Here is a 19,401-nt window from a genome sequence, read left to right on the forward strand (position 1 = left end):
TTATTAAAAAATATTTCAACGAAAAAGTATTTATTTCTCAGTATATCATTTGTTACAAATAATAGTGCAGCAATCACCCTTAATTAAAAAAAATACATTTTCAACAGATTTTGTGACTTGCATTTCACTTCAGAATTCACAAATTAGCATGAAGACCCTAAGTGCAGCAGTTTATCACAATGAGTGAATAAAAGATAAAGTTGTTGTGACTCAAAGTGATATTTAATTGTACCAGATACCTTAAGATGATACTGCTTTCAAGGATGGTAAACTGGAACAGAATTATGAAACTCTCTAAAGGAACATACTGTATCCTCTGGGCTTCTCTTTGGAATCACAGTATAACAGTAACCTGAATGGCTCCATGCTCTAAACATGCAGACCTTCTGTGTCATCCCCAAACACATTTGCCTATACACTACCATTCTTTAGGAATACTAACCCCCACTTTGGGCACCGGTTTAGTTCTGTATCCACTCCATGAGAGCTCTAACAAATTAGCATGAATAGGTAGGTTAAGCCAACACAAACATACTATCTTACAAAAGTGGTGATCATAAGTTTAAATGGAGAACAGCTAAGCTAAAATGAAGGTGTGAGTAGAAGTGCAACCTTTCTGAAGCTGTCACGAAATATCCACTTTCTTGTCATTTTTAAGCAATTACAAGATGCCTGTACATTTTGATGTTCAATTTCTCATATCTTCAAAGGAGACAGTAGCTGGATGGATGCCTCTCTACTGTCTCTCTCTAATCCTATCTCTTCCACATATTTCAGGATCATTGCACTACCTAAGAACATCCAGCACACTATCCCTGTCCTAGCTGACTAACAGCTAGAATTCCATATTCTGTTTTATTCTATTTTTCTGTATAAGGTAATGCAGTTACAGGCTATAGAATCATGGTATGCTTGCACTTGAAGCACCATCATCCTTCCTATCACATTTCCAAGAGCACTGAGCTTCCTCATCTTTTTGGTGCCAATTTCCACAGGAAGCAACAGAATACATCACTTCATCTTTTAACCACAATATGCTCATCTCTTATACAAAAAGCCTTATCCTTTGCCCTCACATTACTGACTTATATATGTATCTATGCGAGACTATTTAAAGAATGGATTCTATGTAAAAATGGAAATATTAAGAGAGCCAATGTAGTTCTATGCACTTTGCACAGTGTGATTTTTAACAATGGTATTATTAGATGTAAATTATATCCATTAAGTAGATGGGAAATAATATGATGTTACAGTGGTTAAGTTCACCAACTAAAATGTTAGATCCCTTGTAAGATAAGGCTGAGTCTCTTTCTGTCTCTGTCTCTGTGTCTGTGTGTGAGAGAGAGAGAGAGACAGACAGATACAGAGACAGAGAGAGACAGAGAGACAAAGAGAGACAGAGAGAGTGAGACAGAGACAGAGATAGGGCATATTTGCATACATATGTATGTGGAATGTCATGTGCCTTCTAACAGTTCTTACTTTAGTTTTTGAGACAGGATCATTCACTGCACCTGGAACTCAATGATCTAGCAAGATGTCCAGTGAGCTCTAAGGATCATCTTGTCTCTACCTGCCCAGAGCTAGGATGGTAGGCACATGCCACAATGACTGGTGCTAGGGTATCTAAACTCAGATCTGTATTCTTGCCCATTAACCACTTTACCAACTGATCTTTTGTCCTAGTCCCTAGGCCTGAAATTTTTACTCATAAATTTCTCACCTGTTCCATTATCAATTTACAGCTCAACTTTACCGTCTCAACTTGAGAGTCCCTGAAACTTACAAAGAATGCCCAATACACGATAGATTTTTATGAAAGATTGGATTTGGTTTGCAGAACAATTTATTTCTCAGTACAATTTTGCTTTCTATTTAGTTGAAAAAATAATCCCTTCATTGCGTTTCGCTTCTTTTATTTCCTATTCTAAGACAGAATTATTAGCAAAAATTGCATGCTTCTTTTTGAATGTCCAAATGATTACATTGTTTTAAGTCTTTATCACTTACAATGATAGTGACAGGTGCTTGATATCCACACTCACACTTCCTGAGGTGTCTGTGATCCCAAAGAAAACCTGGAAATCAGTAAGCCCCGAATCCCAGAGTTCATAAAGCCTGGCAGAAGGTCATCAGCAGTACCATGTGTGAAACACCCTCAAAGGGGGCAGCAGTGAGGCTGAGTTTGCATGAGGTTTAAAGGATGCCGAATGCCAACTTGATTGTGTGGTTCCTCTACAAGCTATCCCCAGCATATTATGGAAATTTAAGAATGTTTTACAATGACTCAATCTGTGGATTGACAGTACCCAATCTTAGAGTTAAATATATTTAAGAATACATATTTAACTGGTATATAGAAAATAGTAGTACTTTCTCCTGGGGATTTCATTAGGTTATTCTAGGCCTTGCCTTTGTTGTAAGGAAACGCCCCATTATACAGCAACACTTTATTTCACGCATACACACACACACACACACACACACACACACACACACACACACAAAGAGAGAGCCCTTCCAGCCCACTGCAGCACCACCTTGGTCCCTGGCCCGGGGAGTGTCCCACACAGGATCCACCACGGGATCCTAAGACCTCTGGTGAGTGGAACACAGCACCTGCTCCAATCCAATTTCGCGGGACTTGAGACTGCATTAATTAAGGAAGCAGATAACCCGGCCTGATCCGGGGCTCAAGTCCCTTCCAGCCCACTAGAGCACCCGGGTCCCTGGCCCGGGAAGTCTCTGGACACCCGCAAGGACCCACACAGGATCCGCCACAGGATCCTAAGACCTCTGCCCTTGGAAGAGCATCAAGCCATAGACAGCGTAATGCTTCAAGAAGGAAATTAATGTGCAAATAAATAATTAACGAAATAAAGGGATGAGACCATGAGTAATTTCCAGGATCTGATTTCGGGACTCCTTCATCCTGTGGGAAAACCAGCCCCTCCCTACTCACTTCCATCGACCTTCTGCTTCAGCCATTAAGATTGCACTTGCAAGCTTTTATGAGGATGGAGGGGATGAAGACATTGTGACCATTTCACAAGCAACCCCAAGTTCAGTGTCCAGAGGCACAGCTCCTAGTGATAATAGAGTGACATCCTTCAGAGACCTCTTTCATGACCAAGATGAAGAGGAAGAGGAAGAGGAGGGACAGAGGTTTTATGCTGGGGGCTCAGAGAGAAGTGGACAGCAGATTGTTGGTCCTCCCCGGAAGAAAAGTCCCAACGAGCTGGTGGATGATCTGTTTAAGGGTGCCAAAGAGCATGGGGCTGTAGCTGTGGAACGAGTGACCAAGAGCCCTGGAGAGACCAGTAAACCGAGACCATTTGCAGGAGGGGGCTACCGCCTTGGAGCAGCACTAGAGGAAGAGTCTGCCTATGTGGCAGGAGAAAGGAGGTGGCATTCAGGGCAGGATGTTCATGTAGTGCTAAAGCTCTGGAAAACTGGATTCAGCCTAGACAATGGTGACCTTAGAAGCTACCAAGACCCATCCAATGCCCCGTTTCTGGAGTCTATCCGTAGAGGGGAGGTTCCTGCAGAGCTTCAGAGGTTAGCGCATGGTGGGCAGGTGAACCTGGATATGGAGGATCATCGGGATGAGGACTTCATGAAGCCCAAGGGAGCTTTCAAAGCCTTCACTGGCAAGGGCCAGAAACTGAGCAGCATGGCCCCCCAGGTATTAAACACCAGCTCTCCAGCCCAACAAGCTGAAAATGAAGCCAAAGCTAGCTCGTCCATCTTAATCAATGAAGCAGAACCTACCACGGACATCCAAATCCGGCTCGCAGATGGCGAGAGGCTGGTGCAGAAATTCAACCACAGCCACAGGATCAGCGACATCCGGCTCTTCATCGTGGATGCCCGGCCAGCTATGGCTGCCACCAGTTTTGTCCTTATGACTACCTTCCCTAACAAAGAGCTGGCTGATGAGAACCAAACCCTGAAGGAAGCCAACCTTCTCAACGCTGTCATCGTGCAGCGGTTAACATAACCGCCCAGCTGTTGCCTCACCTCCCTAAGTGCCTCCCATGACTGCGGCCATGCCCGTGGGGATTACCTCCTACCCCGTACACACTTAGCCCTTCCAGTGCCACGTCTCGTCCGTAGCTCTGGATTCTTAGACTTCAGTTGGACATTTGTTTTCTCTTTAGTTGTATTTCCTGGGTTTTTGTGATGATCAATGGACTTTAAAGAAAAAATAAAAAATAAAAAACACAAAAATTTGAAGAAGAGAGAGAGAGAGAGAGAGAGAGGAGCAATCAAATATATTCCATTGGTTACTATTTCTTGTAGTTCTTTTGGGATGTCACATGCAACTGTGATCTTTATTAAAGAATTCTTAAACAAAAAAGAAAAAAAATCCACTTACAAATACATAGCCTGCCCCCCTGTATCTCCTCACATGAAGTATGTGTATATGCATATATGTATATACATACACGCATATATTGCACTATATACTGGTTGTTTTAGTGACATGGATGACTGTCAATGAACATTTTATTACAAGGACCTGCGATGGGCATCACATTCAGCTAGGAACTGCCCCTTTATTCCTAGTATATACTCTGAAATGTCTCCCACAGACTAATTTTGAATATTTTTCCCAGGTGGTAGTACTGTTTTAGGATGCTATGGTAAATGAGTTCTCACTTACTGATTTGCATCACTACAAGTTGAACTTTGACAATATACAGAGTTCTTGGTTCCAATCATAATAATCTGTCTCCTGTCTCATGATGTGACCAGTCTTTCCAATGCACTTCCGATGTCATAAACTGAACTGATTGCTCTGCCATGCTTTCCCAAACATAATGTACTGAAACCAGGAGGCCAAATAAGTCTTCCCTCCCTTACGTTGTTTCCAATAGATATTTTGGTCACAGCTAACTGGAAGTACCTATTACAGGCACAACCAGAGAAATATTCATTACCTTCCTTAAATATTTCGACCCAAGGAATGAATTTATGTTTCCATAATCACAGAAGTAGAATAGCAAGCATGACAAAGCATGATCTCTCAGCATTTGAATATGTCCCTTCTGATTATACCGCTGGCCACAGGAAGTCACCCACACAGACATAGAATAAATTCAGGTAGAGGGAAAGACTCCAGGCAGCAAGAAAACTATCAGAAAAGAATCAAAACCTGGAGAGTGTGATAATTCGTTCAGGTTAGTGGAGTTAACTTAATGAGGTTGTAAGCCCTGGCTTTCTAGTGTGAATGAGATAATGACAAGAGATGTCACTAAAGGTAGTCACCTGGGGACATAGAAATCCCATACAAACTCTACAGGGAGTTTAAATTTTATCTTGAGGGAAATAAAGATCCATGCATGAGTTTAAATAAGAAAGTGGTAAGATCCAACTTATATTTTAGAATAAGTCTGGCTGGAGCCGGAAGGCTTATTTTTGTGCAGTTTAAATTTCTGTAAGAACCTCCCCGTGCATTTATCCAGTGAAAGGTTGTATACAGAGCCCTGTAATGAAAAATCACCATTAGGTGCTCACCTCAGAAGGGAGTTAGACTAGCCACATGATGCAAGAACAGTAAACAGACTCAAAACTAGTGACATGCCAATGTACCTTGGAAAAGACATCATTGACACCCTTAGAACAACATAATGGAGTTACAGGAGTTGACTTTCACTGAAGTGAAGGAGGGGATAAGAGAGACTATATAACTTTTCAGAGACTCTTGAATGTGTTGCCTGTAAAGGAAGAAAATAGATATGAAATCCAAAAAGTCTTGCCAAGTACATTTAAAGGAAGAGGCTTGGCCATTTTAAGTGTTGATATAAGAAAACAGTAAGAAAGAATAGGTTAGCCATATGGGAGAGGAACAGTCAGAGAAGTGGTTTTCTTTTTGTAAAGATGTGATGCATAGAACAGCTAAAAGGATCTTAATTACGAAAGGGGCACCACTGAAGTGTTGTGAATGAGAAGCCCGGGAATGTCAGTCAATGTAGGAAAAAAAAAAAAATCATGAGGAATTTCTCTATGATAGCTTCAACCTACCTCCCACTCCTCCAACACTGAAATTAGAAATGAGGTCTCCAGTTGACTGAATATGGCAGAAACAGTGAATTGGAGGCTAGTAAATTAAAGCTCCTGATGGTCTCGAGATGACCTGAGTGTCTGAATTGTTATGTGCATATCATGAGTAAGAGTTGATTAGGAATGATTTGAATGCCAATTAGAATTGAGTGCTCTGTTGAGCTGCAATGGGCATTGCAGGGCTCTGGCCATAGGCCTGCCAATCAGCAGGGATGTCAGTCTCTCTCCATGGAGATTCATACTAATCCCAGGGACCTTGTTGCAACATGAAGAGAATTTGGACCCACATGCTATTTTCTGGCATTAAGTGTAGAATAGTAAGCAGCTAACTGATGCTATGGGATGAAATAAATAAGCAACCCAAGAATGGAAGGCATGATTAAAATAGAAGATAACTGAACCCTAATCCTTTTTTATTTATTATTATTATTATTAATTTTTTTTTTCTGAGGCTTATCTAAATGTGTGTAGTGGCTATTCCTGGTTGTCATCTTGACTATATTTGGAATGAACTACAATCCAGATTGGAAGGCTCACCAGTGGACCTTATCTGGAGGCTTGGAGATAGAAGTTTAAGATTGAATCTCCGAGTTCAAGGTCATCTGGGGTTAATGGTCTGGTGGAACACACCTTTAATCTGGGCTACACCTTTCACCTGGGATTAAAGGTGTGGTGGAGCACACCTGCTTGCCCTGTGGGACTGAGTAACTGTTAGATCCTTGGACTTTCATTCACAGCTACTATTGAACCATTGTTGGGAATTGGACTGCAGACTGTAAGTCATCAATAAATTCCTTTACTATATAGAGACTATACATAAGTTCTGTGACTCTAGAGAACCCTAGCTAATACAATGTGTTCAACCAGTATTTTTAAATTTAAGTTTTTATTTTTCTAGAATGTTAATAAAGTATTTAGTACTGTTTAACTCAAAGAATAAGAGAGGGAATCCACTGCAAGTGCTCTACCACTGAGCTATATCACCAATTTCATTTACTCATTTTCCCACACATAGTTTTTTAATATTTATATTATATGTGTTCATGTAGAAAAGTCTAAGTATCTGTTAAATACATATAGATAAATTCAACCATTCAAAGTTAACTATACTTCAGAAATTATAGAACACAAAATATGACTTTAAAGTTTATTATGAAAGCTCAAGTATAAAAATTAAGAAAGAAAGAAAGAAAGAAAGAAAGAAAGAAAGAAAGAAAGAAAGGGAAGGAAGAAAGGAAGGAAGAAAGGAAGAAAGAAAGGGATGGGGAGAGAGGGAAGGATAGTATCCTTATTAAACAAGATCACTATAGCTTCTTCATACAAGCTCCAGCAGGATATTTCAAATTTAATATGCTTTATAGATCCTCAGTGTACCCAAAACCCTGGGGAGACATTCATAGTGTTGAATGTGATGTTACTTCTATGATTCATGCAAGTGTCTCTGTGTATTCATAATAACACGGTTCTCTTATTACTTTCCCTTCAAACACATTGGTGAGTATAAAGGGAAATGTGTAGGTGCATAATTGTTGAGCAGCTCAACATTGTGACCTCTTTTGTATTTAATCGTTCCCATTTTTTTTTGACATGTCACTTCCTTAGTGATATTTTATTTGGTTCTTGTTTTGTGTCTCGAAGAGTGATAGTGACCAAATGTAATTATCGGCAAGATCTTCAGCTTGGTAAGTAGAAACTTCACTTCTCCTGCTGAACATTTTATTTTGTATTGATATTCTGCAATCACAGTGTATTTTTATGTTCCGTGTACTATTGTGAAACACGATTTCATTTAACCCCATAGCAACCCTATAAAGGAGGTACAAATATAATTTTAAGATTTGGGAAACTGAAGATGGAAGCCACAAAGTCAATGAATGTGAACACAGACAGTCTGATTCCAGCTCTAGTGTCTGTATCAACCATACTGGCCTTCAAGCCACACCTCCGCTCTCATTAAGGAAATTCATCACAAGCATAATTTCCAGCACTCTATGGATCTTCCTCCTTTCTTTCCCTCCCCCACTCACTATCTCATCCCTTCTTCTGTTATCTAAACATCCACTCATCCATCCATCCATCCATCCATCCATCCATCATCTAGCTCTTTGTTCTTCTCCCACTGTCCACAGTAAATTATAAGTGTCTCTTCTTTTCCCCCAAGCAACCACTTTGCTAGGATGAATATTTTCTCTACCTAAACCCTCCTTCTTGACTCCTTTGTAAAAATAGAGAAGTTACCTGCTTATCTTAGTCAAGCTGTTAGTGATATAGAAGTTGACCTAGGAAGTCATGTAGCATGAATCTTCACAGAGATGGGTGGCACGTGGCATTGCATTGGCCAAATCAGCTGCTGACACTAGCCATCCCTTACTCACAAAGAACACGGTAGTTTATTTCCAAGGAACTGGCAAAATATTCTGAATTTGGCTTAAGTGAAAAGCAATCAATCTAACAATGAGTAGGCTATAGCTCCGTGGCTTTTCAGCCATTCTCATCAACTACTAAGAGCTCAGAACACCATCTGAATATCAGTACTGGGTGTCAGGAGGGAAGAGCCCTTCCATCAAAAGAGCAAGCACTGGAAGACAGCTACAGAATAATCAGAACTGGAAATTTCCTGGAGATATAATGGGAAGCACAAAGAAGGGAGGATAAAGGTAGCCTTGGTAATTGCCTTCTTTGCAGAGAGACAAATCAGGAGAGCTTCTGTCTTAAGAATTTTTATAGAGAAGACTATTTCCATGACAACTGAGTACTTAGTTATTCTAATTGTGGGAGAGACAAAGCATCGAAAAAGTGAGAAAATATGTTCCAGGCACATACATAATAAACCCTGGCTAAACTAGGAACACTGATATTTCATTAAAACCTCTGAAATCAACCACCAGAAGATTTTATCTCAACCCAATATTTTTTTTAAAAAAGTGACAGTATTTCTTGAGAGCCTTTAGATCATTTCCAATAAGACATATGATCTGGAAACTAGCCAGAGGTACAGGAAATGGTATACAACCACACAACCATAACTGAAGATTAAAGTGATTAAGGAAAACAGGAAGCACCCCTAGACTAAATCTAATGGGGGCATCACAAAACTACAGAGTTTAAATTGAATGCCTGTTGAATAATCCAGTTTATCGGAACAGTAATCTTTCATTTGTGTGCGCAAAACAAACAAGGCAAACCTTATTTCATATATCACTAAGATTTATTTAAGAACTTATTAATATGCTTCTGGGTATAGTGGAACATGATTTTAATCCCAGGACTCAGGAATCAGAGGCAGGTAGATTTCTGTGAGTTTGAAGCCAGCTTGGTTTAAACGTGAGTTCTTGGACAGCCAGAGCTACATAGTAATACACTTCCCCCCACCCTACAAACAACTTGCCCATGTAATCTGAGGTGCAGAAAGTTGACTTAAATCAACAAATCAACAAGCCTGGTCTAAACTGAACCAAAATATGCAAGACGACAGGGACTTTTAATACAAGCCTAATTTACACACAGATGAATGGTTTTCCCTTAGGGCTACTCTATTAAATTTTGTAAAACATTATTTCAAAATATGAACTCCATTTCTTATTCTCATGAAATATACTAGCTATTAACCCTTCAAGCTTCTCTGCTGAAAGCTGCGAGTATATGCTTTTGGTATATCACATGGTCAAATGAAGTGGTGGTAAAGGCCTGACCAGTAGAGTGGAAAAGTCTGACCAAGCCCTACTTCAGTCATTTTTAACTGTTGATATTGGAGGATATTCTTCAAGTGCTCTGAGCCTCACTTTCCTTATCAATTCGGAAGAACTAAAAAATATGTCCATTGAATATGTGCACAGAGTATATGTACTGTGTATCTGACAAAAGATTAAGCACTATAAAATAAAAAATAAGTTATCAAGTTTGGGTGAAGCACTCTGCTAAATATTATCTAAGTTACAGATACTTGATGTATGTTACCTGATCAATTCACTTATCAAGGGAGAGAAATATTGGGTGAATATAAAGTTTGGGGTGACAGTTTATCTAAGGAAGGTAGAAGGTCATTCTGAATCAATGATGCTAGAGATGTCTTAAAATGGGTGTAGTGAATAAAAGAGAGAAATGTGTGTATGTGTTTGTGTGTGTGCACGTGCATGTGTGTGAGTGTGTGTGTGTGTGTGTGTGTGTGTGTGTGTGTGTTTAGGGGCTGGAAGAAAGACTCACAGTCCAACAAGCTAGTTCTGGAAGAAATGCTGGAAGAGAAAATGAGAGGAGTCTGAGGAACATTTCAAGTGTTCAGTGTATCTTGTTATACAATTGGGACTTTTTTCCATAGGAAAACTAGGAAATCAAACAAGTTACAGTAAACAAGAGTAACCCAATCAGACATTTTTCCTTGAAAAATAACTTTTTTTGGGGGGGGGGGGGTTGCCACAAAACCTAATAGAGTAAAACTGCAGGTTAAATAATTCCTAGTGCATAAATTTAATCAAAGCCTGAATAATGAATTTGAAACTTAGTTGCAAATAATTCATTTGTTCCCTAGGACTTGTTCAGTTTCATAACTAAAGCCCTGCTTTCTCTGGATTCTCTTGCTTTTGCTTGAGCTATAACACCATCGTTTCTCTGGAACCTCACGGTACAAGTTCTGAAAAATCTTGATCTTCAGGACTCCTTTGTCCTGAGGCTTAGCCAGAGGGAGATGGTCCAAAGCTCTAGTCACTGGGCTGAAAAGGCAGACGGCTCCTGGTTACAGTGTGTATGCTAAGCTTTTCTCCATTACCTGAACTAAAAGTGCTTCTCATGGTCTCAGATAACTGTAGGTGAATAAAATCAGTGGAATGAAGAAGAGAATATCAATATACAGGAATTTTACATTAACACACATACTTCCAAAGAAATTCTCTGATTTGTTCATAGTTCACCTACTTTCATGTAGTTGCATGAAAGGAAGTTTTCTCTTAATACTATAAGATGTTCTATAATGTGTTATACCCCAGAGGGAACTTAGGTGACAGGTGAGCCTAAGTTCTAGTGTTTAGCACTGTCTCAAACATACAAGATCAACAGGTAGGTATGATATGATAGTCTCAGTGCTCATAGCTTTGCTTGCTTTAAAGAGATCCTTTGTCACCTGAAAAAAATAAATGGAATAGTCAACGTCTAAAACTGGAACTGGTTAAAGAGGTAAAGGTAGAAGAATACCAAAAAAGGGAATGAATGTCTGCTCAATCCTGTTGTTCCTTGTGGAGACAGAGAAGGAGAGATCACTTGCAAAGACTGAAGCTATACTTAACATCAACCTCTAAATTACAAATAAAGTCAACTTCTTTCTGGAAAAGGGCATGAGCCTTTTCAGCTACTGCATGCACATCATAGACTAAGGGCATACACAGGACTTGAGACCTCAGTCGACAACAGTGCATCTCTTAGAATTGGGAGGATGACAGAATCACAGTTGTCATCTTAGGTCATGTTGGCTGCTCTTACAAAGAACCACAGGACTGAGAAATTAATTTATAAACTTCAGAAAAGCATTATTCATACCTCTGGAAGCTGGAAAGCTCAGGTAGTCGGTGCCAGTATATTGTCTGATGAGGGCTCACTCTCCTATGGTACCTGACTTGGCCTCACGTCCTAATCATTTCCCAAAGGCTCCCATCTTAACACCATTGCATTGAGCATTAGGTTTAAACCTGAGAACTCCAAAAGGAAAGAAACATCTGACTATAATAATTTATATAATATAATACTAATAATTTTGCACTGAAACACCAAAGAAGCTTCAATATAGGATTGCTCCATATAAAAAATACTCTAGCTGTGTAGTCCAGCAAACAGACCCAGTGGAATTGCAACATTGAAAGGAGAATGAAAATTTTAGATAGTCATTTGTTTACAGCTTTTTACCTCTCCTACAAGGAAAAAAAAACTTTCATGTTATCCTTGGAATTTTCAATTTGTTGACTCTATTAAATAAATAAACAATAAAATGACCCAAAAGTTATATTGAATTTTTTAGATACAATTTTTATTGTTCTCTAAGGAACTTGTTTAATTTAAATGCACTTTAGTTAGTCTATAGGCTGAGAGACATTTCCTTTAAAACTCTCTCCCGTCCTCCCTCTGCCCCCACCCATACCCCACATATATTAGCTGTGGATAAAGGATATGATGATGTACGTTTGGTATATAGACAAAGATGACTTTGAGATTCCATTCCTTTTCCCTCTATCTCCCAAATGTTGTTATTTTAGGCATGTACTACCATGCCCAGTTTATGTGGTACTGAACATCAACCCTCAGCCTTTCTGTACGTGAGATCAGCACTTTATCAACTGAACAGCACCCAGCTCCTCCATCCTATACCTTCTTGATCGATTTTGTTAGGACAGTATTACACCTTACCATTTTAGTGTATTTGGTTTTCTACCAATTCAAATTGTGCATGCATGGAAGGATTTTGAAAGGCATTTTTATGCCCCTCAAAATTGCCTATATTGGGCTACCAAGGTGGATCAGCCAATAAAGGTGCTTGTTGTTAAGACCTGAGTTTGATCCCTTGGTAGAAAAAGAGAACTGACCTTGTCATCTGACCTCCAAATACACATTATGGAATGAGAACTTCCCACCGACCCCCAAACAGGTAGATAAATAAATGTAATTTAACAAAAATTGAGCATATACACATATATGCAATTACTGTATGTTAAGGAATGAGTCAATTATATTTAAAAAGCATAAGAGACAGGCTGAAAGTAAGAAAATAAGAAAGAAAGACAGATATTACTATATAGTTCTAATATAATGAGCATAAAAGTAAATATATTTCCATAATAATATCATAGATGAGTTTTAATTGTGCTGTAAAATAACTGTATTTTGCACACTCAAAAATAAATAAAGTAAGTAAAACTTTGTGTTATATATATCTCTACTAAAATTATTCAATGACATGGTCATATATCTAGAGAATGCATGTAAAAGATATTTGTCTGGGCAGTGAACAAATAGGGTAAAGTACACTGGATGTTCTCCAACTTTAAATATCATATTTCACATTACACAATAAAGAGAAGTAAAAATAGAAATTTACTGGACCCTATATTCTTATGAGATAGATTCATGCTATCTCTTTTTTTTCTAAATTTATTTATTCACTCTATATCCCATTTCAGCTCCCCATCTCCTCCTAGTACCCTCTTGACAGCTATTCTCATTTCCCTCTCCCCTTCTCCTCTAAGAAGGGGAAATCTCTCAGGTATTACTCCCTCCCCTATACCCTATCCATCAAGTCATATCCAGATTAGGCACAGCCTCTCCCACTGAGGAAAGATCAGGCAGCCCAGTTAGGAGAATGGGATCCACAGGCAGGCAACATATTCAGGGACATCTCTTGCTCCAGTTGTTGGGGAACACATACGTAGACCAACCTGTACTTCTGCTATTTATGTGCAGGGGGTGGGGGGTGCTTAGGTCTAGCCCTGCATGTTCTCTGGTTGGTGATTCAGTCTCTGGGAGTCCCCAAATGTCCAGGTTAGTTGACTCTATTGGTCTTCATGTGAGTCCCAAATGCATGTTGATATATTAAAACTCATTTGTGGAGCATGGAATCCTGTTTGGTAGCCTCTTATTGAATTATAACAAGAGTCTTTATAAAGTGTATTTTGAAAAAGAAATCTGCAATTCAAAGCCAATTTCACATTTTACTGAATAAATAAATCCAGTAATCACCTTAATGCCCACTAATGCCCCAGAACAGTGCATGAACAGGTCATCAATTTGCAAAATGATTTCTATGTGGAGGTTCACTTAGTGTATAAATTTGTATTTATTCTAAGTATCTTCCCTAATCCTCATAGAGAGTATCAAGAATGCAAGTAGCTACCCACATGGCAGAGGTGACAGCGAGTCTCTTTTCAATGAAGCAGCTTCACACTTTGCAAGCCCCTCTTCCTGTTAGTATCTATGATGGAACCCAGGAACAACTCAGCCTCTGTTGTCCAAAGAAATAAGTGTCAAGAAGTTGTTTAAGATTTTCAGCTTGAAGACAGACAAGGAGACATTGCAATCTTTCAATTGTGGAAGAAGTACCAACCTGAAAACAGCTGTTTGTCCAGAGCAGATAAGCAGGAGCTTGTTTGAAGATGTCCACATTCACTCAGCATAAGAGAGGAATTCTGGCAATAGGAACAGTGAGATGGCCAGGGCCATCGTCTGTCAGGGAACATTTCCATTAAAAGTATCACAACAGTTTTTAAATCTGGGCCCATCAGCCTCCTAAATTTAAAGACTTGAAATAATCCTACCCTTCTAAAGAACTGCACGGCACATGGGTATATGTGCTTAGTGGCTATGAGTTAAGTGAATTACAGAAGAAATCATAGCTAGTGCCTGCACTAGCAAAAGCTAGGGGCATGGAATCCATGTGCCTAGTACCATATGCCAATAATATCATCTTGGAAAATTTTTCTTACAAACAGATTACGAAGTCAAATAAATTGCCTTTGGACCACCACAATTAGTTTACCTTGATCTATTTTTTTCTGGTTTTAGAATAACACTCTGTCCAACAATTACAAGTACTACAAGCATCCCCCGCTCCCTCCGTCATCCTCCAGATGGAGTTCTGTGACAGTTCGCAATGAAGAGCATTATGTTTAAACATACTTAGCCTCCTCACATACTAAGCCAATGAAGTCAGGTTATAAAACAGGATACTTGAAGCTTGTTGGAGAGCTATTTGCCTGCCTCAGCTCATTATAATAATTTTGAATAGGTCATGCTGAGTGTGATCCCTAAATGCATTTTTAGATGATACTACATTCCAATGGCACTCAGATCAGATTTCTTGTCTGCCAGCAAAACGTTTTTCTATCTTCCCAATGGTAAGAGTAAGAATAATGTAATAGTTCTTTCCTTCCTCATGTGTCACCAAAGGAGACAATTTGTATGTAAATATTTACAAGGAAAAATAGCTAACAACCCCTATGTATATGTTGTGTGATACTACTATTCAAAGCATATTTGTTCATTTGGATACTCATTAAAAACCCAGGTTTAGACTCCCTGCTCTATATCTAGCAATATTCTAGACACAATGGTAAACAGATACCTCTTGCTCAGGTGCAGAGAATGTACTATGAGAAAGATGTGAAGTACACGACAATGCAAGAGAATTAAATGTGAGGCTGTAAAAATGTCTACTAGTATGTTCAAGTGTATACTTGTAGGTGTAAATAATGAAGAGGGAAATGGCTGGCTAGGTTATGTCATCCAAAATAGTGACTCCCTGCACAATAAAGAGCTACCTGTGTCATTGTCTTTCAAAGACAGAAGAGAACAAATGGAAAGGCTCTGAGGAGGAAGGGAGCCTTCAAAGCTCCCCATGTAGTTGTCATTCATTATCCAAGCAACCTTAAGATATGGACATGATTACTCCCTCAAACAGATAATAAAACAGATTCATCTTACCTGAGTTCATACAAAATAAGTGCCCAAGTTAGTACATCACCTCTAATGAACTTAGGGAACTAGATCCCTCACTCTATCTACATTAATAGTTGTATGTGCTATACATTATCCTTAGAGTGTTTATTTTGTAACTTGGCATTTCCACAAATAAAGGAAATTAAAGAACCTTTATCCCTATTTCTTTACAAATGTGTCATACTCGTGCTAAAGCTGTTGTAAATATATGTATCTACCTCATTCAAATGAGAGATGAGCGACAGAATTTCAGTGTTACAGTTCTGGAAGTGTGAACCTACACGGTAGCAGCATCCTTCCTTCGTAGAGCTGTTAAGGACAGCATCTTCTCCAAGTCTTTTGCTTAACTCCTGGTGTCCTTAACCACTACAAGTCCTATAGATGACCTTTCTTTTGTGGTACTTACACAACATTGGTCATATTAGAACTCAACTTGATTTTCTGATTTGAACAATTTCCCAAAAATGTTGACATTATATGGTGATGAGAGACAGAAACTCAAACTGCCACTTTTCAAAGACATACTTCAGCCCTCATTAAGGCATCTATACTTTTTATAAAAACAGAGTTGCTCTGGTTCATTTTCCTATCCCTATGATAAAACCTTGACTGAAAACAAATTAGGGTAGGATCAAATTTACTTAGATTACGGGTCATACTCTATCTTTAAGAAAAGCCTAGCAAACACAGAAGTGGATGTTCATAGTCAGCTATTGGATGGATCACAGGGCCCCCAATGGAGGAGCTAAAGAAAGTACCCAAGGAGCCAAAGGGGTCTGCAACCCTATAGGTGGAACAACAAAATGAACTAACCAGTACCCCCTCCCCCAAGCTCGTGTTTCTAGCTGCATATGTATCAGAAGATGGCCTAGTCGGCCATCATTGGAAAGAGAGGCCCATTGGTCTGGCAAACTTTATATGCCTCAGTACAGGGGAACACCAGGGCCAAGAAGTGGGAGTTGGGGGGTGGAGTGGGGAGGAGGGTATGGGGGACTTTTGGGATAGCATTGGAAATGTAAATGAAGAAAATACCTAATTAAAAAAATAAATTTCTTATAGTAAAAAAAAAAAAAAAAAAAAAAGAAAGAAAGAAAGAAAAAGAAAAGCCAGGACAGGAGGTCAAGGCAGGAACCTCAAGTCAGGAAGGTGGAAACAATGGAAGAATGCTGCTTACTGTCTCACTCTCCACATCTTGCTAAGCTTGTTTCCATATGGAACTCAGGACCACCGACTCAGCAGTGGGTCACTGGCCACAGTAGGCTGAGACCTTCCATATCAATTATGGAAACAAAAGCAACTTTTCAGTGAAAGCTTCCTCAAGATGTTCTAGATCCTGTCAAGTAACAAAAACTAACCAACACAATTCATTCCTTATCAATTTGATCAAGAGATATATCACTATTAAGCCATAACTCTCCTTTCTTGCTTATCTTTAAAGGCTCATGTTACTACCTCTAACCTTTCTAAAGTCTTTTAAAAAAAATTCAGATCTTCAAAAGTTCTATAGTTCTATGTCTCTCTGGAAATCCAAAGTTTCTTCACTGAGGCATCCTGCAAAATCCAAAATAAGTCCATGCTGAAGTCACAGTCAAGTCAAAGCAAATCTAGCATCTAATAGTGTAAGCCAGTCAATGTCTGATATCTGTGACTCACTCATGAATTTCTATATTCCAAAGAGCTTAGGAAGCCTCACTTTTCCATCTCTGTCCTCCATAGCACACAGGACTTGTTTCATAGGCTCAAGCTGGCTCCATACCACATCTACCACTGTCTCTTGTGGCCATCCATTATCCTGGGGTCGCTACTGCAACTGAATATGAATCTGCAGCAATGGCCTCTTTCGGATACTCTGACCCTGCTATACAGTAACTTAGTTGTTTGAGATATAGCCACAGCTTCCTTTAGACCACAGCTTCTGTGTGTTGGTCCTGAAAAAGAATACTGCCCAGGTTATACCATGGCAATGTGCATTTCTCTCAGCCACTCTCCAAAGGAAGATCCTAGCATTCAACGGCTTTTCCAGCCCAAGTTCCAAATACTTCCAAAATTCACCTCAAAGTAGCATGATGAGTGCATGGTATTTTTATTCTTTTTAATGTATTTGTTTTTATGTGATGTGGTCTTTCATTTCCGGTTTAAAGCAATTTTCCAAATATCTTCTCTATCACGGTCACTAGACATTAAGTTGGCCCATATTAGCACATAATTTAGTTTTCTATATAGACACAAATGTGCAGGCATGATAAGTCTTTTCTTTCCTCAAGTTTTATTTCCAGGATTCAGGTCCCATAGCCAACAAGTTCTGAAAATAGTAAATGAACATCCCCAGATCCAATCAATATACGTTTTGTTTGGCAACTGTTCCACAAAGTATGATGAAATCTCTCACTGTCCCTCAAAGACAAGAGGAATCTACTGCACAGAGAGTTCTGGGTGCTATTATTGTCTTTATACATGTAAATATACATTAAAAAAACACCATATTCCATCTGATCTTCCTTAATAAGTTCAACAGTAGACCCTCATTTAACTCAGCTACTGTAACTTGATTATTTGAGAATGCTTTACATTTTGTAATGTCTAAATTCTACCTTAGTTTGGGATGTTTTAGCAAAACACAACAGAATGAGTAGCTTATTAGCAACAGAAATATAATTCTCACAGCTGCAGGGGAGAGAAGTCTGAGGTCATGGTACCTACATGGTCAGGGAATGTTAAGAGACAGTCTGTCTCTGTTGCAGCTGTGATACGTTGACAAAGGCAACGTAGAAAGAGCTTGCATTGGCTCACAGTTCAAGTGTAGCCCATCACTTTGAGAAAGTCAAGGCCGCAGAGCTGAAGCAAGCTATTCTCATCTCATGCCCAATAAGAAACCAACAGCAATAAATGCATGCTTCCACTCAAACCACTGTCTCACTTTTATAGTACAGCATCCTCCCCATGGAATGGTGCTACCAGTCAGTGGATCCTTAATTAGTGCACTCGACATAATTCCCAAATGCAATTCATAGACCATCTCCCAGGTGATTGTAGACCCTGTTAAGTTCATAATTAATACCAATCCTCACAAAGCCTGTTCTTGACTTTCAGGCTTCTTTCTCCTGGCTCTGTACTCATAGGGTAGAATGAGGGCAAGAAGCTTCTGCAATGGCCCTTTCATAAAGCCATTAATGCCACCATAAAGGCTCTACTTACCGACTAAAGACCCTGTCTTATATTACCATCCAATTATGAACTATAACTTCTTTATATGAAGGTGTCAGGGGCACATACATGCAATTCCCACAAAGTCCCATTTATTCATTGTACAACTACCATCTTATGAATCTTTCTCAAATATTTGACAATATTTTTTCCATCATCAGGAGCTCAGGGGCTCACATGGCATATTGGCTCTTGGAGCTATAAGCAGTATCAAAGTGAAGTAATCCTTAGTAAACTATCATGAAGAATTTGCTTCCTCTGTCACCAAGGAAGCTTAACACATGATCCACCTTTAAACTAAACCACTAAGTTAAGAGCTTTGGGGACCAGACATTATATATATATATATATATATATATATAATTCAACCTGTTTTTTTTCAATACTGTATATTGAGTCTTTGTCCTCCAAGAACCTAAGTTTCCTTATGAGGAAAATATACCTATTGATTCTAGCTATCTCCTAGGATTGGTAGAAAGACTGGCTTCAGGAAGCTATTGCTGAAAGAAGCAGGGAAAATTGATTGTAACTCTTTGCAAGTCTTATCGACTTTACCATAATTATCCAGGCTCCCTTTGCCTTATTTTAATCAGCTGTATAAACTCATCAGTGCACATTTTAAGGTTGGCTAGTGGCATCAGTTAAGTTCTCAGCTTTATG

At 39.1% G+C, this 19,401-nt stretch overlaps 1 pseudogene; it reads left to right on the top strand.

The window, feature by feature from the left end:
* Window positions 2,994-4,200, top strand: Gm5555 (predicted pseudogene 5555; annotated as a pseudogene).
* Window positions 4,201-19,401: the final 15,201 nt, after the last annotated feature.

This window comes from Mus musculus, chromosome 5 (genome assembly GCF_000001635.26).
Source record: "Mus musculus strain C57BL/6J chromosome 5, GRCm38.p6 C57BL/6J".
Lineage (NCBI taxonomy): Eukaryota > Metazoa > Chordata > Mammalia > Rodentia > Muridae > Mus > Mus musculus.